General features: G+C 47.2%; 1 long non-coding RNA gene across 1 annotated transcript in view; it reads right to left on the bottom strand.

The window, feature by feature from the left end:
* The window catches only part of LOC144617421 (uncharacterized), a 292,948-nt gene that overhangs the window by 114,807 nt on the left and 156,350 nt on the right, over window positions 1–21,791 (bottom strand). The gene's annotated exons all lie outside the window — the stretch shown is intronic.

A 21,791-nucleotide genomic window follows, 5' to 3' on the forward strand; every position in this document is an offset into this window, starting at 1 on the left:
GTCCAAGATTGGTGTTTTTCCTTCCTTAAAAGTTTGAAGATTTTTGCCAGTGAAGCCACATGGCCTGGATTTGTGTGCCCATGGTGGGGAGGGGAGATGAAGGTTTCTAATTAACAAATTTATTTGTAAGATATAGGATTCCTCAAATTTTCTGTTTATTTTTGTCTTCATTTTGGTAGACTGTGCTCCCTAAGGACTTCATCATTTTTTACATAAATTTTCAAATTACTGGCAAAAGAGTGATACATAATATCTCTTACAATCTTCTCAATACCTGTAAGGTCTGAAGTGATTTTCCTTCTTTTATTCCTAATTTTGGTAATGCTAGTCTTGTCTTTCTCTTGCTTTCCTATTCTCTCGATCTTTTCAAAAGCTTAACAATTTTATCATTCCTATGAAAACACTGACTTTTTGACTTCCTGCCATCTTCATTTGGTTCTTATTCATTAATTTATACTCTTATTGATATTATTTCTTTTCTTCTCTTTTTTTTGGGGGGGCAGGGTGGGTAATTGGTTTGGGTTCTCAAACTCCTTGAGAGTTTACAGAGGCTATTTAATATTTAGCCTTTTTTTCTTGTCTAATATACAAATTCAAAGGTATAAATTTCCTCCTAAGTACTGTTTTCACTTCACCCCACAAGTTTTATTATGTTGTATTTTCATTATAATTAACCAAAAATATTTTCACATTCCCTTTGAGACTGCTTATGCAACTCATAGGTGTTCTACAAGCATATTGCTTAATTCCCAATAGCTGGCAATTCCTGGTTATATTTTTTATTGATTTCTGGCTTATTTCCATTTTGGCCTCAGAAGATAAGCTTCATAATTTCAGTGTTTGAAGTTTGTTGAGACACGTTTTATGGCTCAGGGTATTTTTGGTTTTGGTAAATGTTTATATTTGCTAAAAAAATTTTTTTTATTCCTCACATTCCTCATTTGTTGATTGGTGATTGCTAATTTATTTTTGGTGCAATTAAAGAACACCTGTGTTCCTTGATTTACTCCCTTGGCTTCCTGGAGAAGAAGAAAAGAAGTTTGAAGTTCTGAAAGCGGAATTGGCCATCAGCTAACAGACATGCTCTTCTAACGGGACATGATGGTGGCCAAGCAAGGTGGTGACCCCATGTGTGGACCATCGGTTTGCTGGTCACTGGAGGTGTTGTACATCACTGAGGGGCATACAGTTTGAGACAGACTTTCTCTTCTTTGTGGAAGAGTGCAGAAATATCCCAGGGTATTCGAAACGTGTGCTCTCTCTCTCTTGTGTTCCAAAGAGTTTCCATGTATCCTTCCTCTCTTTCCCTTTTGCCTTCATGTTCTTTGTTCAGATGCTCATCAACCCTTCTCAGAAAGGACAAGCTCAATGCCCATAGCTCTATTTTTCACCTCTGCAAATAAGATTGTTCTTAAAATCCAGGTAGGGAAGCATCACCCCTAGCCTTACGCTCCTTGAAGCGGCTTTGTTCAATCTACACAATAAAGTCGAAACACATTATCATGGCACTTGATGCCCCATGGCCTGGCCCTACCCTTATGTCCTACCTCATCTCCTGGTGCACAACTCTGCCTGGACGCTAAATATTTAACATAGCTCATGCGCTTTTATGGTTTCATGGTTATTCCTCCAGCTTGTGAAATGCTTGTCCCTTCTCACCAAGCCCATTTATTCTTTATGCTTCAGCTCAGTCTTAGCATCCTTTCTGAAAAATTTCCTAAATCCCTTCACAATCTCATATTCTGTCCCTGCTCTGAGATCCTATCCCATTTTGTCCCTACTGTTCCGGTTTCTTTTCATGCCCAGTGTCTTGTGTCTTTCTCTACCTGACTCCCTGAAGGTACAGTTTCTAAAATACAGAGCCCTTGCGTAAAGCATTTTTGGTATCCCCACCAGTATTTTACATGGGTCTTTGCAGACTCACTCAGTAAATGAATGTGGAGTTGAATCCCCCAGAGTCTTACAGGAACTTGTAAAATATATGCACTTCTTAGAACCAGTTTTTCAAGTGAACTGAGTCATCTGAAGGTCAGCCTCTATCAATGTGATATTTTGTAAGTAAATCTAAAGCAGGAAGCATTAAGAAGGCAGCAACTCAGAGTTGGGGATAAACAAGATTAAGTAGAGAGGGAGGCATGGGTCGCCTTCTAACTCAGAAGATTAGAATTTCCACTTTCTGTGCATTAAAAATAAACCTGCCATCTGAAATCAGAGGATGTGGTCGAGAAGTGTTCCCTTTCTGCTCTCCTCGAGGAGCTGTACTTCCCGACGGCCAGTGTCAGATGTGCCCCCAAAGTCCTGAGTTCAGATAGATCAGCTGTAGCTTGGGTTTCTTGAGATGGGAGTTATTGCATTGCCAAGAAATATTATAACCAAGAAGGACTTGAGAAGATTCTCCTGATTATATGTCATGTTCTTAACTCTTTGTGGAGGGAGAGGGAGAAAACCATTCTACTGCATATTGCATATTGCATACCATCATTCAGTGGGCTTCTCATCAGCCCAGCACCTTGCCTATGTGGTTATTTCTTCCTCTGTAATGGACCTCAAATTGTTTATTTTCTTCCCGTTCTGTCCCTTCTAATCCCTCCCACCCCCGCACCTGCACTGTTTCCTGCTGGTTCTCTCGCCTCTCAAACTGTGTGTCTGCACTTATCTTCTTTAATTAGGCTTTAATTGGGTCATTCTGTTCCAAGGAGCACATAATGGATCCGTATCACCCATGCAACCATATTCTGTTTCCTCTGCCTGTCAAATCCACTTCTCACCTGGGCCCGCCTCACTCATCCAGCTCTTGTCTCCAAAACACAAAATCTAGTTCAGACGTCGCAGGACATAATGGTTGAACATGTGAATTTGGCTCCATCACTTACAGCTGGGACACCTACCTACCCTCTACCTGCCTCAGTTTGCTCACAGGTAAAGTGGGTGTAATCGTATTGCCTTACAAAAGCATGGTGAACATTAAGCAATTCCTTATATGAGTAAGGAACCCAGGATGGTGGTTGTCAACGTTACCAAAATGAAGAATCCAGTAGGTCTACTTACTTTATCTGCCCTGAATTTGCTCCTCTCTCTCCTTTTTTCTTCTCTATCTTTTTTCTCTTCTCTTCTCTTCTCTTCTCTTCTCTTCTCTTCTCTTCCCTTCTTTTCTTTTCTCTTCTCTTCTCTTTTCTTTTTCATTAAGTAAGCTTCACACCCAACACCTAACATGGGGCTTGAACTCACAACCTTGAGATCAAGAGCCACATGCTCCAATGACTGAGCCAGCCAGGAGCCCACTGCTCCCCCTCCCCTTTTCTACAGAACTTCTCCTTGTCTAGACCCTACCCTTTGGAGACTGACCACCGCCCACAACACGCTGCTTCACTTTTCCATTTTGGTGTTGGCATCAACTCTTCAGAGACAGACACACCGCCAGATTCTTTTGTTAAGGGTTCATTTTATGTGTCAACCTCGCCAAATGTGGACTGCCCAGATTAAACATTGTTTCTGGGTGCGACCTTGAGAGTGGTTCCGGATGACATTAGCAGATCTTGGGACTTCTCAGCCTCCATAATCACATAAGCCAGTTCCTTGTAATTTGTCTATCTGTCTATCTATCTGTCTGTCATCTTGCTGGTTCTGTTTCTCTGGAAAATCCCAACTACTACATCTTTCAGTGGGTTATGTTGATCTCCTCAGTTAAATTTTTATCTCCATTCGCTCATTTATTAACCTATTTTATTAACAAATATTTTTGAGACCATGTGCCTGACTTCACAACCTTCTGTTCAATAAATACGTCCTTGCTTTACCTGTCATCTGCGACTTTATGATATGACCACAGGCCACTTTGTAAAATGTATTGTTGCCATTTTTATTCTAGCAAATATTTACAAGCATTAGATATGCAAAGACAAGACAAGGTCCTACCCTCAAAGAGCCCACAGTTGAGCAGGAGATACAAACTTATAAACTTATCATTTTAATATCATGTCTTCAGAACTTAAATTTAATTATGTCCTGGGAATGTTTGAATTTGTATATGCTTTCTTTTTTTCATAAAATATCCTGTGTGTGTGTGTGTGTGTGTGTGTGTGTATTCATCCACATATAAATTCCTTAGTTATATAGCTCTGTCATGTATTTTAGGCTTTCCCACATATTCCTGCCTGTGAAAAATGATCATTTGTTAATCCTGCTCTGTTTTAGAGTGCAAGGAGGGGCTCCCATTCAAAGAAGTTCTCGACAAGTAGCCTCTTTGAAATTTACAAGGATCATCAGTAAGTCAAAGTTCTAAGCAAGGCTTCAGGAAGAAAAAATGATTAACTATGTTTAACCTAACATCTTCCACACTTAGATGACCTTAGACAGTTTTTTTTCCTGGGAAAGGGAGTGTTAGAGGAATTATGACTAAAATGTTATCTGCTAATGAGGAGTTATCATGTGATTTTGTAGAATTGAATGTACTCACAACGGACTGAAAAGATCAGATATTAAATGAATACCCATGCTACCGTGGTAATTAGACTGTTTGTGTAAACATATGCATGCATCTATGAAAGTTAATTATCTGATTAAGCTTTTTATCTAATATTCTGTTTATTCATTACCTAGCTGATAGAAGTTAAAACCACAATGGTGTGTTAAAATACATTCCTCAAATATCCAAGTTTACCTTTTTTACTATCTGTCTTTTCTGAAAATGTTAGGAGCCTATCTGATTTGGCTGTAATTGAATTTGATCGGCTAATAATTCACCCCAAAGTGTCCATTGTTCCCCCGTGGTAGCTCTAGTTATATTTTACTTTGAATTCTCATAGGAAGTGAAGAGCCCATCCTTGGATTTTTAGCTGATTAAAGTAATCTACAGGATTTTACCATAAATTCGTACACAAAAAATGGTCTTTGAGACGTGTGGAAGTTTGGAAAGACCACTTTCTTAGGAAATACTTAAGTAGCGGGCAGAATAGTGGACCCCCAAAACATCTCTGTCTCCAGAATGCGGGAGTAAGTTACATTACATGGTGATGTAAGGGGAAAGGGAGTCGGGGTTACAGCTGGAATTAGGGGTGGGGAGGGTACCCCACGTTACCCAGGTGGGCTCAGTGTGACCGGGAATCTCTTTAGGCCAAACGGGGACTCGAAATTCAGAGTCTCAGTGATGCCACCTGCAGCTGACTCAGCGCGGCACCACAAGCCAGGGAATGTGGCCCTGCTGGCTTCTTGAGTGGGCCCATTTTGGACTTCTAGCCTGCAGCACAGTGAGGTGAAACCAGGTTTGGATGGTTTCTTACAGCAGTGAGAAGAAAGGGGGAGGCTCTCGGTGATCTGTGGGAGGGTGGTTGGAGGACAGCGATTCTCCTGATGGTCCCTTCCCTGTTCACACAGAAGGTTCCCGAGGCTCTGTGCTTATTAGAGCGAGGGAAATACCCGTACGGGAGGCCAGGAAGTGCATTCAGGCAGGACTGGCCCTACAACCAGGCCGCACACCTGAGCTGCTCAGGCACAGTCGGGGCATCCTGTTCCCACGACGCAGCCGCCTTCCCACCTCAGTCTGGGAGGCCCGAACCGCCTGGGAAAACTCAGGGGACCCCCCAAATCCCACCTGCTCCTGTTCAGCACCCTCAGCCAGGTGCAAAGAGGTCGCAGACCTACTTTGTGAGCCCACCTCTGCGTTTACAAGGTGACTGCGGAGGCCTGTGTCATCCCCCTCAGTGGGGTCATCCTTCCCAGCGCTCTGGTTCCATCCCTGCCCGTGGCCTTCACCCTCCCGCGAGCCCTCTGGACGCAAACACCTGACCAGGTGTCCTGCCAGCCTGCCTGCACCCTTCCGTGTCACTGGGGTCTGTGGCCAAGCCGTCTGCCCAAAGTTCCAGTTGGCCCTGCAGCTGGGGATTGCCTTTGACAATTCGCTTTTCCTAACCTGCAACCCTGACCCCAACCATCCACTTTCTCCGGGATCCAAATGTCTTCTTCCTAGCAGCTGCCCCCTACTCCCTCACCAAGGAAGTGTGCACCTGACTGCTGAACCCTGTCACTGCTCAGAAAGCTTCACCTCCCAGCTGATGGCTGTGAACCCACGTCTCCCTCCTTCCTCTGTCCCTACAGACCCATCAGGCTGTTCCACTGCCCCTCCTGTGCAGGTCACGGCCCTGGGACTTTTCTGGGTCTCTTGATTTTTCTTTGTGAAGAGGGAATTTTTTTTCTGTACATTCTTCCTTTTTAAATTTTTGTATTATTTAAATTTTTTTTTAATTTTTTTAAAATTTATTTAGAGAGAGAGACAGAGTACAAGCAGGGAAGGGGCAGGGAGAGAAGGAGACAGATCCCAAGCCGGCTCTGAACCATCAGAGAAGAGCCCGACGTGGGACTTGAACTCATGAACCTGACATGGGGCTTGAACTCATGAACCGTGAGATCATGACCTGAGCTGAAGTCAAGAGTCAGAGGCTCAACCGACTGAGCCACCCAGGTGCCCCTTTGTCTTTTTTTCCTCACTAATGTTTATTGGAGTAAAATATATATAACATAACGTTTGTAATTTCAACCATTTTTAAGAGTGCAGTTCGGTGGCATTAAGGGCATTCAGTGTTGTGTGGACGTGTGCATTTGTACAAGACCCCAGGTCCTGTTCTATGCACATCAAAGTTCAAGAAGCATGGTGCTATGGGATTTTAGCCCATGGACAGCCTCTCTTTCCGGCAGCAATCTTGCCCCTGGGCGTTTCCAAACACCGTCCTCTTGGGACACACATCCTGAATCTCTGCGTGCTGCTCTCTACATGTTTACTTTGTATCCTCCTGGGTTCTGTTCTCAGCTTCCTTCCTCCCAAACTCTAGTCTTCTTCCAACATCATGGCTTCCTTCCACTGTCCCTACACGGCCATGAACCCTGATGCTGTGTGTTCGGCTCAGGGCTCTTTCTTGAGCTCCAGGTCTGCCAGCCGGAGCTCTCCAGCCTCACACTGTGCGGAGCTCACAGGGCAGAATCACGCCCATCACCGGGCTGTCACTGCCCCTTCTGAAGGGACATTACTGTCTCCCCAGGCACCCTCCAGTCCCCTGCAAGCCTTTGTTACCTTATTGCGGTTAGTAACCAGGGCCCGTCGGTTCTAACAACCAGATCCTGTCAGACTACCCAGAGAGCTCCAAACCTCCTCCCTCCCCACCTAACCTGCATGGTTTCCGAGGGCCCTCTGGGACCCTTCCCCACCCGAGGAGTATCTCTCGTGCCTTAGCATCTCCTGGAGCCAGAAGGCACTGCACAGAAGGTGCAGTCACCTTCTGTTATCCCTAACTGGATTCTCGCTTCTAGTCTGTCCATTGCTACCTACTATTTTTCAAAAATATATATAATCCTGTAATTCCCTTAATTAAAAACATGCAGTGCCTCCCTGTGACCTATCAACCAAGGTCCAGCTTCCTAAGAAAGACACTCACGGTCCTTCACAATCTATTGAAATCTCATAATTTTTCTTGGCCTTGTCCCCCAGGTCTGTTCTGGATCGGCGATCCTCAATGCTGTCTGTCTGTTAGAATCACCTGTGGAAATTTAAAACACCAAAGCGTCAATGCCCGAGACCCGCCATAAATCAGAAACTCCGGAGTGTTTCCTCCAGGCGCTGGCGGTATGAATATGAGAACGGGAGCCAGAGTTCCTGAGTTTCAAAGACATGCTGCTTTCCGTGGCCTTCTGGCAGATGACATCTTCAATCCCACCCGATGGCAAAGAGCCACCTCGATTTGTGGGAAAAACAAAAGAGAGAGAGAGAAAGAGAACATTCTTCCTTTTGCAAAGGCAGCCCTTCTTGTAATGTCCATAATGGGTTTCACTTCATTCCACTTTAGTAAAGAGGAAAGCAAATGTAAGAAGTCCAGTAAAATACGATCTTCCAGGAATTAAGACCTGCCAGGGGATGCATTAACTTCATTGGTCTATATTAATAGAATAAATGAAAGTAACAAATGGTCTTCATGATGTATCATAAAACGTAGCTGTTGTCTAGATTTAAGAGAAAATCTTATGGCGTGTGTGTGTGTGTGTGTGTGCACATGGGCATGAACATGTGAGTGTGGCAGTCTGTGAGCATGTGTGAGTGCACATGCATGAGTGTGTGAGCATTGGTCTCAAGCTCCCTTTTTAAAATTTATTTTGTCTCTCAACGCTGACACCACTGATGTTTTAACTTGGAAGTTTTCAAATCTTTAGTGTTACTAAGACTTAAGTGGTATTCTCAATGGTGAAGACCATTTAAAAAAGAATCCCAGGGGCGCCTGGGTGGCTCATTTGGTTGAGCATCCGACTTCAGCTCGGGTCATGATCTCATGGCTTGTGAGTTCGAGCCCCACATTGGGCTCTGTGCTGACAGCTCGGAGCCTGGAGCCTGCTTCCGATTCTGTGTCTCCTTCTCTCTCTGCCCCTCCCCCATTCATGCTCTGTCTCTCTCCTTCAAAAATAAAAATAAACAAGGAAAAAAAATTTTAAATCCCAAACAAGTAAAAACAAACAAAAAACAAGTTTTGCCTGATAATTAAGGTCATCTTTAATTTTGCAAGATGTATTATTGCCTTTTCCATCATATTTTATATGGTGGTTTTTTTGAGTCTTTCAAATGGTAAAATATGTTACGTTCAGTATTACCATTTTGCTAGATTACCATCTACCCCAATAAACCAGCGGCTGGCTGAAAAAATATTCCTTAGCCTTTTATTCCAAAGGTGTGTGTGTGTGTGTGTGTGTACATATATATGAATGTGTATAATATATGTGTATACACACACGTATATTCCAAAACATTTCAAAATGATTCTTTTGGAAGATGGTTGTGGCAGTAGAATTAGTGAATCATCTGAATTTCTACCCACTCCCTGGAGAAAACTCCCAATACAAAGCTCCCAGTACCGCATAACAGAAATTACACAATGTTCACCACAAACTAGGACTCCCATGCCTCTCAACATGCCAGAGCCGGAGAGACCAAAGACAGCCCCAGACCTGGGTGGAACCAAAGTCTGTTTGGGGTAGGTGGGGGGAAGCAGGGGACAGAGGACAGACGTGAAAACAGGACAGCCAGCAGCAGCCTCGGGGTCCTCAGTGGAAGCACAGGGGCGGGTCTGAGGGCAGCTGAGCACACAGGAGACACTCTGCAAACCTACCCTGATGGGCCAGCACAAGGCGTCTACTCTCAGACTAACTAGACAAGGTCCCTTCCAGGACAATGTCCCACGTAGAGGACAATGTGCTGGGGATAGAATCCAGAAGGAGCAGGACAGAGACAGCCAGAGAGAAGGGGAGAGGGGATGGTAGTGAACGCGGCCAGGACCAGCCACCCTGGTGGGTCAGGAAGGCAACAGAGGGAACTCTAGAGCGAGCAAGCCGGAACAGCTCTCGGAACCCTCTCCCTCCCCAAACCCAGAAAACCTCATCTCAGGTAAAAATAAGCGACAGCCCAATGCTGTACAAAGTTACTCCCAGAAGAAAGAGAATAAGGGACAGAGTGAAGTTCCTGCAGTCATGAGGCTGTACCTGAAAGTCACGTCCACGGACGCGCCACTGCATGTGAACTAAAAGAAACCGGGGCAAGTAAAAAAGGACGTTAAAGATCAACACAATCAGAATGCAGAACATCCAGGAGTGTGGTGACGGTATTCAGGGAGGGATTATAATTAAGAGGAACATTATTTTAGAAATGAGATCCAAATGAGAAGAAAGGTGATGACGTCACAGAAGATGAAAAGGAGGAAAAGTGTGGCATCGAAAGAAAGAGATCCAAGAGAAGGTGGGGGAATGTGGACCACAGGCAAAGAAGTTTCTAACGGAATTTCCCAAAGAAGGAAGCAATGCAAGGCTAAAAACCATAGCTCCATCCGTCTTTCCTAGAATAAAAACAAAGACTCAGCTGCATGGAGAGTCGGGCACCACACCCCTGAGCACAGGGAACCAGCAGGACAAAACGGGCAGGCAGGGAGAGAGCAAGTTGCTGTCCATGTGTCTGACATGTGTGAGGACACTAGAATTTGAAAACCAATGAAGAGAATTAAAACAGCTAAACCCTACTTTGTTTTGAAATGAGGAAGCATAAGGTTCCTGTGGTTTCTATCCTTAGGAATTCATCCAGACCCTCCATCCAGGAAAGAAATCACGGCAATAAGTTGGTATTGCCCATTTAGCACATTCGCTTTCCAAAAGCAGTGTCCAAAGACCCATCAGGAGAGGAAACAGACACGGTAAGATGGGATGGCTCCCACGGCAGTAAATTAAGAGGCTCTCAGGGCAAGCCCGGCTGAGTGGTAAGACTATTTTCCTCCCTTAATTAAAAGAAAACAAAACTGTGTGGGTTGAAGTGTTTACTTATGGCTATTGACATTTATTTCCTGTTTGGAAATGTCATCGGATTCAGGGAATCGATAACGCTCTCACCTACCCTCCTTTCCTGTGACAGCTATTTGACAGCCTGGTAACAAGTAAGAGCATTTCCAGGTCACAGCCACGTTCACTACAGCACTTGAGAACGTTCCCTCATCCTTTAAACAACAACAACAACAACAACAACAACAACAACAACAACAAACCCCAGTAGAACCGAGGGATCCAGTCGGTGTAGAATTGCAAATTTCCTTCGGGTGCGAAAAATAAAGAACGGGGATGTTTTGAAAAGTGTCTTGCAGGCACAGTTTCTCTAAAAACAGCGAAGACACTGAAGCCGGTCACTTACTGAGCTCTCTCTGTGCAACACCAAATGATAAATGAATTGATAAGGGCAATCAAAAATGGTAGAAAAATAAGTTTTCCACCTGTTAGATCAGAAAATAGACAAGGTCTAACTGTACGCATGTTTCAGTATAAAATTCCCCCAAGAAGGGAACTTAACAAGAGAAATAACTTTTTCATACTAGAAATAAGATTGGGAAGAAATACACAAGATTTATTTACTTTATTACCTAATAAGTAAGCAAACTCTGAACCCTACAGGTAACTTTCCAGAAAGGACATTCTAGGTAAGAGGATTACCAGAGAGGATAGTACAACTAAACCAAATGAGGAAGGATTTGGTAAAGAGGGTGCGTAAAATTTTCCCACGACTTACTAGTCCACAGAACATAAATGGGTTCTTATGAAATGATATAATGTATCTCACTGAAGTCATATACTAATACTGATTTAAAAAATTTTGTAAATGTTTTATTTATTTTTGAATGAGAGGGGGGGAGGGGCAGAGAGAGAGGGAGACACAGAATCCAAAGCAGGCTCCAGGCTCCGAGCTGTTAGCACAGAGCCCGACGCGGGGCTCGAACCCATGAACTGTGAGATCATGACCTGAGCCAAAGTTGGACACTTAACCAACTGAGCCCCCCAGGTGTCCCCTAATATCGATTTTTAAATATTAGATTTAACTTTTAAAAAAAATTTTTTTAACGTTTATTCATTTTTGAGAGGCAGAGAGAGACAGAGTATGAGCGAGGAATGGGCAGAGAGAGAGGGAGACACAGAATCTGAAGCAGGCTCCAGGCTCCGAGCTATCAGCACAGAGCCTGACGTGGGGCTCGAATTCACGAACTACAAGATCATGACCTGAGCCGAAGTCTGATGCTCAACCAACTGAGACACCCGGGTGCCCTCTAATATTGATTTTTAAATATTAGTTTTAACTTTTGAACTTTGTAGGTAGATGCTAAGTTTTAGCACTACCATAATGACTGATGTTGCTTTTATGGAAATGGAAGAATAGGAAATAAGGAACTGTTTTTCATGAATACCCACGGGAGAAACAGTCTGATGCCTTCTCATTAATACTGTCTTTGCGATTGGGGCGCCTAGATGGCTCAGTCGGTTGAGCGTCTGACTTCAGCTCAAGTCATGATCTCGTGGTTGACGAGTTCCAGCCCCACGTCAGGCTCTGTGCTGACAGCTCGGAGCCTGGAGCCTGCTTTGGATTCTGTGTCTCCCTCTCTCTCTGACCCTTCCCTGCTCATGCTCTGTTTCTCTCTGTCTCAAAAATAAATAAACATTAAAAAAAAATTTTTAAACACTGTCTTTATGATCTTGGGGCACCCGGGGTAGGGGGGGCTCAGTCGGTGAAGCGTCCAACTCTTCGGTTTGGATCAGGTCATGATCTCACGGCTCGTGAGTTTGAGCCCTGCATCAGGCTTGCTGCTGTCAGCACAGAGCCTGCTTCAGATCCTCTGTCCCCCTCTCTCTGCCCTGCCCCCGCTGGTGCTCTCTGTCTCTGTCTCTCTCTCTCTCTCAAAAAAAAAAATTAATTCAATAAACATTTAAAAAAATGCTGTCTTTCTGATCTCACCACCATCCATCCAGTTGTGGGGGGTGGTTAACCCCCAGGACAACTCTGTCTTCTCAACAGGCCATATTCACCTGGCTGTGTCCCTCCCCCTCCAACCACGTGTGCTACTCTGTGGCCGGACCCATCTTTTGTCAGAAGACCTGAGAATCTGCATCCCACTCAGGTTTGTATCCGTCGGGGTGCATCATGGCATTTCAGCCTTTTTCTAAAGCTATTTGAGAAAACATAGCTGGGTCTTGAAGATCATCCGCTGAGTGAGATGTCAGGCAGGCACACCGTAGGCTCTCACATGTGGAATCCAAAAGAGCTGAGCTCGTAGCAAGCAAGATTGGGATGCTGGTCCCCCGGGTGGAGGTGGGAGAGATGAGGAATGTTCGTCAAGGGGGCCAAATGTGCCACCAGCAGATGAGTTAGTCCTGGAGATGCAGCGCACAGCACAGAGGCTACAGTCAACCATGATGTGCTAGAAACTTCCGAGTTGCTAAGAGACTAGATCTTAATTGTTCTTGCCACGGAACAGAAACGTGACAGAGGCGTTAGCTAACACTCTGGCGGTAAAATCATTGCGACACATAAACATATCAAATCAGCTCTTATAGACCTGAAACGTACAGTGTCCTCTGTCAGGTATATCGCAATAGAAATAAACAAAGACAGCGAGTGGCTTCTGTCCTGGAAGTTACACCCAGGTTGATCCATCCGGTACCTCCCAAGAGAAATGATGACGTTTCAGTAAAAGGTGTCCGTTTTCACTAAAGAATGTGGAGCCGGGTCTTTGCATCTGGAAATTACCTGCTGCTTGGCAGGATGCTTCCCGCGGAAGGATCATTCACACCTGTGACCTCGGGGCAGCTGCCCATGTGGGGTAACTAACCCTTGGAGCGCCCGGCTGGGCTTAGATGCGCTAAGTTTCAGTGGTTATCTACCAGGGGACTTTTGTTTCAGTCACAAAGGGAACCCATAAGTTAAATTGGGGAGCGTCCTACACAGCCTCGGACCCACCAAAAAAACACCAGGGTTGAACAAGAGGGCAAGAACAGGTGCTATGAAATGTGTTCTCAGCTGGCACACCGCAGAAGCAATTAGATCGTAAAGAATTCTTGGTATTTCAGGGAACACTTGTGCGGTTTGAAAATTTTGTTTGGTTTTCTTTTGCCATCCCTGAGATCGTTCTGCCCTTTGGCCAAACATTCAGAACAACAGGGGGAAAAAGTTGCGGCTCTGGCCTTTTTTTTTTTTTTTTTGTAAGAGATTTGCTCTAGGTTAGATGCACTGTAATAATGGGCTATCACGAGGCTGTGTGGGGCCTGGAAAAGAGAGCAGATTGTGGGCCAACAAGCCCGGATTGAAATTGCAACGCCGGCGTTTATTGGCTGTGCCACCTTCAGTGGGTTAATCGACCTCTCTGAGCTGCGATCTCGTTCTCTGGAAAAACAGGGGTGGCTGCAGCCCCCTGCCGATTCGGAGACGGAGAGCACCCAGGGAGACGCAGGAAGTCTTGGTTTCCTTAAGCTCGGCACCTTTCACTCAGCCTTGCTGCCTCATTATCACAGGCAACTAAACGTGGGCTGGGGTTTTATTTATTTGAAGACTTTCATGGCTCTGCATGAATCTCTGGTCAAATATCAACTCCCTCAAAATCTTCTCGCTCAGGAATGCGCGGCCGTGGCACCTTGCACGGTGGGGCTGGGGGGCCGGGCCCGGGCTTCACCCCGCGAGGCCCGCTGGACCAACCTGCTCCGCCGCGTCAACAGGTGCTGGGGGAACCGCGCTCCTTCCTGCCATCCCCCTCCCCCCGGGTTCCTGAACCCCCCACCTGCCCAGTTTCCCCACTGCGGAAGGTTTCTCTCTTCCTGCCTTGGGTTTCATGCCTGTCAGCCGGGGTGGGCCCTCAACCACCCAGCGGTTTCCCTCCGGGCACCACGCATAACTCACGTCCTTCCCAAATATGGCAAAGGCTGAATTCCTTCCAGAGCTCCGGTGCCGTCTCATTCTGCTGTAATTTGCACATGTTTTGTGACCAGTTTTGTCCCTTATGAACTAGCTGGCTAACATTCACTAGATGAATTTCATTCAAGTGGCTTTTACCAAGGGCCCTGGCTTTTTTTTTTTTTTTTCTTAAATAACAGAACAGAGTATTGGGCATTTTAAACTACGAACCTAACACGAGATAGAAAGTGGCTGAGGGCTGGCCGGGTAGGTGCAGAAACCGGATGTTACTGAGCAAGTGTCTGAGGGTTTACCTTCTCCAGGACTCGGCCCGGACACCTCGGCATCTGAGATTTCTTTAGGGGCTACAGTTGTGTCTGTGTAACTTGAGGCCTCGTGTTCTTGGGGGGGATGGGGTGAACGGCACGATTCCAGTGATTTATTCCCTGGAGCCCTTGTGCGCAATGAAAAGCAGCAATTACAGGTAGTGTTCCAAGCCGTCCCTGCGAGAGAGCAGTTGGGACCTCACTCACCACACTATTTTTAATAAATGAGGTCACAGAGTATTTATACGCACTCTTGGGGCAGGCCCCGGATTGAAGCAGGAACCAACAGCCTTATACTTTAGTGACCCAGCCACTCATGAACTTTCCGTCCCACGACATTCAGAACAGTGTGCTATCTGGGGGCAAGGCAGTGCAGAAATGAGGCAAAACTGAGAAAATTAATGGCCGAAGAAAGCGTTTTCTCTTTACCTTCCTCCAAGAGTGTCGTTTTCTTCACTTAAAAAGAGAAGGCAGACAAGCAAACTGCGGTACATCCAGGCAATGGAATATTATTCGGGGATAAAAAGGAATCAGCGATCCGCCCCCCAAAAAGACACACTGGACCCTTAAGTGCACATCACTGAGTGGAAGAAGCCAGCTTGGAAAGGCCACATCCTGTATGATTCCAGCTATGGGACGTTCCAGAAAAGGCGACATTATGCAGCCAGAAAAAGATCAGGGGGTCCTGGGGCTCGGAGAAGAGCTAGGGATGGACGGGTGGAGCACAGAGGACTTTCAAGGCTGTGCAAGATGCTGTTTGCAGCCATCATGGTGGATACATGTTATCGTGCATCCGTCGAAACGGAAGGCCGGGCGCTCAGAGTGAACCTTAATGCACATTACGTGCATTAGCTGATGGTAAAGTATCAATATCAGCTCATCAACTGCCACCAACAGTCCAAGATGCTGCCCGTAGGGAGAGGTACGGGGACTGTAGGGCGGTCGGGGGATGTATGGGAACTCTGTCTCTGGTTTCCAGTTTTTCTATAGACCTAAAAATGCAATCCATTAAGTTTTTGAAAACGAAGACAGCTATTGGCAACTTGGAATTTCTCAGGGCCGTCCTCTGTGCTCTGAAGGGCAGCCCTGGGGCCTTTGGCTTTGCCCCCCACGCCTGATCCCCCATGTCCCGGCCCCAGGCTCCCCGCAGCCAGTCCCGGGGAACCGCGATGCACCGAACTTAGCGGCACTTCGGCTCCTGCGTGATTGCTTGCCTGGCACAGTGCTCACCAGGAAGACGAGGGCCAGGCCGGAGTTCGAACCCGCTCGGGGAGCTTCAAGCCCCTTCTCCACTTGGCTTTCTAGTGAGAATGTGCTCCCCTTTCTGGCGACTTTGGTGGAAAAGCAACATCATCTGCTGCGAGTGGAGCATGGGCTGTTTTTGTTTTCCTTCGAGAAGACGCGCCCTGGGATGGGTGTGAAGCACGGGTGTTTCACACTGCTGTGTCCGTGCTGTTGTGTCCTCGGCCCTGGAGGCAGGTGCGTGATCAGCACCCCTGGCTGCGCTCTGGTAGGCACAGCCTGGCTGACACCGACAGGGCCCCAGGGCACGAGTGCTTCCTGCCATCTTCAAAGTGCAAGCCCCGTGCTAGGCAGAGGACGGACACACGGGGAGGAAGATCTACCCCTGGGAAACTGGGTAGAAAGGATGAATCCAGGGGCACGGGAAGGGCTACCCAGAGAAAGGGGGCCTGCATGCAGGGGGAGCGGGGCCAGCCCTGGAGGCACGGGAGGAGCCAGCCAGCCCCCGGGAGCGGCACAGACGGAAGCTCCGGGCAGCGCCCAGCCCCAGCCCCTCAGATGCTCCCCCTGCAGCACTCACGGCAACAGGTAGCTGTTCTCCTGTTCCGCCTGCTCCCCCAGCTCGGACCAGACACCCCGGCAGGACCTCGGGGGACACTTTCCAGCAGGCAAGGACACTGCTTTGCCCTCTGGTCCCCGCCCTCTGAGATCTTCCATGGAATATTCTTCAAGGGACCTTTTCAAAGCTCTTTGGGGTGGTCACATTACATTCCCACTTGTAACTCATCTCCTTGCATAGTAGCAAAGCTGGAAGGAATCTCTGGAAACTTCCGTACACCTAAGGCTTAGGGAACAGAGGCTGATAGAGGGTAAGTGTGGGTAGGGTTTTCCCTACGCCACAGACACATTGCTCAGAAGCACGGCAAGAACAGAGAGGAGCTGTGGAAGCATTACCTCACTGGGGCACATGAGCCTTGAGCGAAGATGTATTTATCATGTGGAGGGCACAGATCCTCTATTGGGACAAGCCCACAAGCTACCACATATGCACATGAGCCCAGACATCCTCCAGATGCTGTCCACACTTCCTTATTCCCGATTCCCCTGGGCAGAGAGCACAGGTCCGGGGACTTTTCCTGGCAGGGGACATTTCCCACACAAGTGACTCTAGGCAGGTCACCACCCCTGCCCCATCAGCAACGAGATTCAGTGGTGCTGACCAGAATCCCAGGGGCCGGTTCCAATCGTCCAGCAATTATGGGAGCAGTGTCCACTGAATCAAGCCTTATTTTGCCTGGATTTGCCTCTTGGGCTCCAGCCGTTGCTTTCTGTTTGTTTCGTTAGGTTCCACTTTTCTTAACTGAAGATCAGTGCGTCACAGCCCTGAAGACACGGGGAAAGGCTATGCCGCGTGCCTGTAGCAGGAGCAAAGCTGAGAAAAAATACCGGTCATCATATCACGGGGTGGGTGGGACGGTACAACCTCTTCAAGCAAAAGGGTCTAAAGAGGGCAGATCTAAATGGTTTTTTCCAAGACAGAAAAACCACCACCAACAACAAAAAACCCTGTCATGTAAAAATTATAAGTTTTATGATTCCAAACTTTTAGTTTTTCTAATGTTTATTTATTTTTCAGAGAGACAAATAAAGCATGAACAGAGGAGAGGCAGAGAGTGAGGGAGACACAGAATCGGAAGCAGGCTCCAGGCTCCGAGCTGTCAGCACAGAGCCTGACGTGGGGCTTGAACTCACGGACTGTGAGATCGTGACCTGAGCCGAAGTCGGACATTCAACCGACTGAACCACCCAGGCACCCCTATGATTCCAAAATTTTCAATTAGTTTTGCAATTATGAGAAAGGGAGGTTCTATCGTGCTCTGTGTGTGTGTGTGCACCAAGCTTGCTATCACTAATGTCATATTTTGGCAATAAATTCCATGGGTTCTTGATCTTGCCTGACTCATTCTAGTAACATTCAGAAAGGGTTTGCACAGCCAGTGGGAAGCAGGAGCCGGGCGGCCGTGCTGGGCAGGCCTGACTTACACCCCTGGGGACTCCCGAGCCACCAAGTGCCCAGGCCAGCTGCACGTCTCAAGTTACAGCCGTGAAGTGGCTGTGGTGTAAATGTCACCACCCAGAGGAATCAGGGACTTTTCTGAGAAGGTGAGACAAAACAGGAGGCCGTTGTCTCCACGGACACCAGATTTGCAAACAGGTGTGTGCGCAGCTGAGGTGGCCCTCACGTGCGGGCTCGCTCCTGCTTTTCGGCCTCCAGGATGCCCTTCCCAAATGGTGACGATCACCTTTTTTGAGAAGAAAGAGGGGCGAGGGGCTGGCGGAGCCTCAGGGGTGTGGCTCGGTCATCCCGGAGACAAGGCTCAGCGTCTGTACTTGTCTTCTGTCCTCTGAAGCGGAAAGGACAGACGCACCACGTGGGGTCACTTGGCGTCTGCTGCAGTCTGACTTTCCCCAAACTGGCCTTGCCTCTGCTTGCCGGGACGCGCAGTTCCCCTTTCTGGGAGTCAGCTGGGATGCGGGCTGTGGGAAACACGTCTGTCCCTAAGACACCCTGTGTGCTATTCCCTCCGTGAGCCCCAAACCTTCCTACAGGGTGGCGACATCACCATGGGTGTCTGACCTGTCTGTGCTGCCACACCTGAGCCCTGGAGAGCAGAGATCGGGTCCCACGTCCCCGTGTCCCCAGCACCAGCACGAGCCTGCTGCACCTACGTGTCCAAATAAATACCCTTCTTCACGAGGTTCATCTGACACAAGCAAGAGCCCGCGGACCATTATCAGGGTATCTGTGCTGACAGCCAGCGCCTGGCCTCACGCTCGCTCTCGGGGCCCCTGTGAGGCTCCAACTCCCAGACCACAGGAAGCAGCTCCCAGGCACGAGGGTGGCTCTATTTGCTCCACTCTTAGACTAATCATCCCTAAACATTCTTCCTGTTTCCCCTTATATGCTTCTTGTCTTCCCCAATCATATTTTTTAAGATGCTTCCTGCGTCTTTGTTCTATTGACATCGGTTCTCTTGATCACAAAAGGAGGCTGCCTTTTTAGATTAATTTCTGTATTAGCCTGTATGGTGTCTGAGTTACGGAGCGGATATTGTCTGAAATTAAATGGGAATGGAGGTTTGGCCCCCCTGAATTCCATGTTATACCACAGGCCATTTGCTCAGGTTAACTGATCCACGGTTCAGTTACTTATTCAGGACAAACGCACAAGTTTGTATTTTGGTCTCTCATGATTTCAGTAAAATGTCTTTTATTTTAGTGTGTTCCCTGCCCAAAAGGGATATGTTAGGCTCCAGCCACTAAGGAAGGATATCATAGAACAATACCTAATCACATAGGAAAAAGCTGGCCTTACATTGGCCATGAAATAGATTCTCTACCACATTATGATCCCAAGTGTGAAAAAATTAGCAGTGATCCTGGGTTGGTAGGATTATGGATGATTTTAACTTTCTTCTTTAGGTTTCTCTGGATTAGGGAGGTTTTTTTGTTTTTGTTTTTGATGAACAGAAAATTCTTTGTGTTGAGGCAGAGGGAACTTTAAAAAAAATTGTTTTTAATGTTTATTTATTTTTGACAGAGAGAGAGAGACAGAGCATGAGCGGGGGAGGGGCAGAGAGAGAGGGAGACACAGAATCCGAAGCAGGCTCCAGGCTCTGACCTGTCGGCACAGAGCCCGACATAGGGCTTGAACTCACAAACCGTGAGATCATGACCTGAGCCGAAGTCGGACGTTCAACCGACTAAGCCACCCAGGCGCCCCGAGGCAGAGATAACTTTTAAGAAACCTTTGGCATTTTAGAAAGTATAAGCTCTCCTTTTCCTTGACTACCCAAAGTGTGGGGTCCCTGATTCGCAGAGAGACGAGAAGATTCCTGCTGGTTTCCAGGGGTGTGGGACATCGCGGGTGTCACCGGGGTCGGAAGGCTTGTGAACTTGGATTTGGGAAAGACAAGAGCTCGAGAAGTCGTCTGAGGTTTTGGCTCAGGAGGCAAGAGCGTGAGAAATGAGTTCGTGATAGCTTCCAACCCAGCAAGGTGACAAGCAAAATTCTGTGACTAGACAGGTCACTGATGAGCAGGAGAGCCCATTCACGGGTTCAACTGTGGGCCAGGAACTCACCCATCCAGTTGAATCTAGGGGATCAGCCCTCCAGGAGCAGTGGCTGGGCCAGTCCTGGCCTGTCAGCCCCCTCCTGGTGGTCACCTGCTACCTCACTCACTGGGTTCTGAGCTCACCACATGCAACGGTGCCAGGGTCGTCCAGGGGAGGGTGACACAGCTGGTTGGTACAATAGGGTGATTGGAGGTTGAAGCCAGGTAGACCATCAATCACACCTGTCAGCTCAAGATGCCTTTAGAAAAGGAGAAAATAACATTTCCATGTATCTCCTTCTATAAACCGGGCATTTTACCCACAGCCATTCTGTTTAACGTCTTTGAAATAATCTCTTCACTCTGCCGGTGGCGGGGTGGGGGGTGACACCCTTAGAACTAGAAGGAGGCGATTATACTTCACACCTGGGTTCCGAGTCCATCCAAATTCCATGCTTCCCCAGATCTCGTGCCCCAACGAGATGAGGCGAACCCCTTGAACACAACAGCGTCTCTGAGCTTCAGTTTCTGTCTGTAAAATGAGGTGAGTGAGTTAAGTGGGTTTTGAGGTCCTCTTGGGCCCTTGCATTTTATGATTCTTTCCCGATTTTACTCATACTAGAGAGACAGCTTAGTACAGTTTTTAATGAAGTGCCACATTCTTTCTGGCATTAACTTCACACAGTCTTAAGAGCAAAGCACATCAAAGTTAAATGTTCAGAAACATGGAGGGTTCTAGAAAGGTCACAGTTAGAACTGCGTTCCAGGGGCACCTGGGTGGCTCAGTCGGTTCAGCCTCCGACCCTTGATTTTGGCTCAGGTCATGATTCCAGGGTCATAGAATCGAGCCCCACATTGGGTTCCACACTGAGTGTGGAGCCTGCTTAAGATTCTCTCTCTCTTTCCTTCTGCTCCTTTTCCCTGCTCTCTCTCTCTCTCTCTCTCTCTCTCTCTCTCAGATACAAACAAAAAAGGACAAACTGCATTCTGGAGACCTGTGCCCTCTTCTGCCACACAAGATAAAAGCATTGGTGAAATGGAGTGTTCCCTATGGTGCTGGGAAGGAAGTCTATGGGTCTACAGTTCATCAGGCACGTTTACCACCCCTTCTCTCCCCTTGTAACTTTCACCAGCTGTGTCCAACCTGTAAGACACATATGAACTTTTCATTTGGAAATCCTAATTTCCTCGAAGTCTTTGACACACGGCTTCCCAAAGGCAAACGGAATCACGCACATCTCCACGCTGACACGAAGCTATGACCGAAAGGAACATGTCGATCCCACAACCACCAAATAACAAGTGATTCCACCAGCTGCCGGTCTGGGTCTGTGACACTGGGGCCACCCCAGCAAGGTGACAAAGGTGACACTTCAGGGAAATTTGCTCAGTAAGTGCCCTTTTAGGCTTTTGTTGTTCAAGTTCTGCATTTCTGTGGACTCGAGTTTCTCTGCTTGTTGTCACTACTAGTGTGTGAAAAGAAGGCTTGGGTGCAAAGATGTCAAGAGAGGTTTTGTTTTTTTGTGGATCCAACAACAGAAATGGGAAGTTCGGATCATAATTCTTTTTGAAACTGTGTTTTTAAAGGCATACAAACTATTGTAACCAATTGCTGAGTATTGTTGAGAAATAGAGTGCATCTGGCCTTTCCGGGTGAAGACGGTGAGGCAGAGTTTGTAGACCGCATTGTGATCCGGGGTCTCCAGAAAGTACCTGGTCTGCTGGAGCCTTCGATGGCCAGAGGGTTGGCCTGGGAGCGGGGGAGGCTCCGTGGTGACCCCAGAGGTCGTGGGGAGAGGCCATCTGGGGGATTGTTTGGAATCCAGCTCTGGGCTCAGACGGACCCCGGTTTTCACTGGTTCTGCCCCTTATTTGGGTTCTGTGACCACAGAT

Source organism: Panthera onca, chromosome A1 (assembly GCF_046562875.1).
Source record: "Panthera onca isolate mPanOnc1 chromosome A1, mPanOnc1 haplotype 2, whole genome shotgun sequence".
Taxonomy (NCBI): domain Eukaryota; kingdom Metazoa; phylum Chordata; class Mammalia; order Carnivora; family Felidae; genus Panthera; species Panthera onca.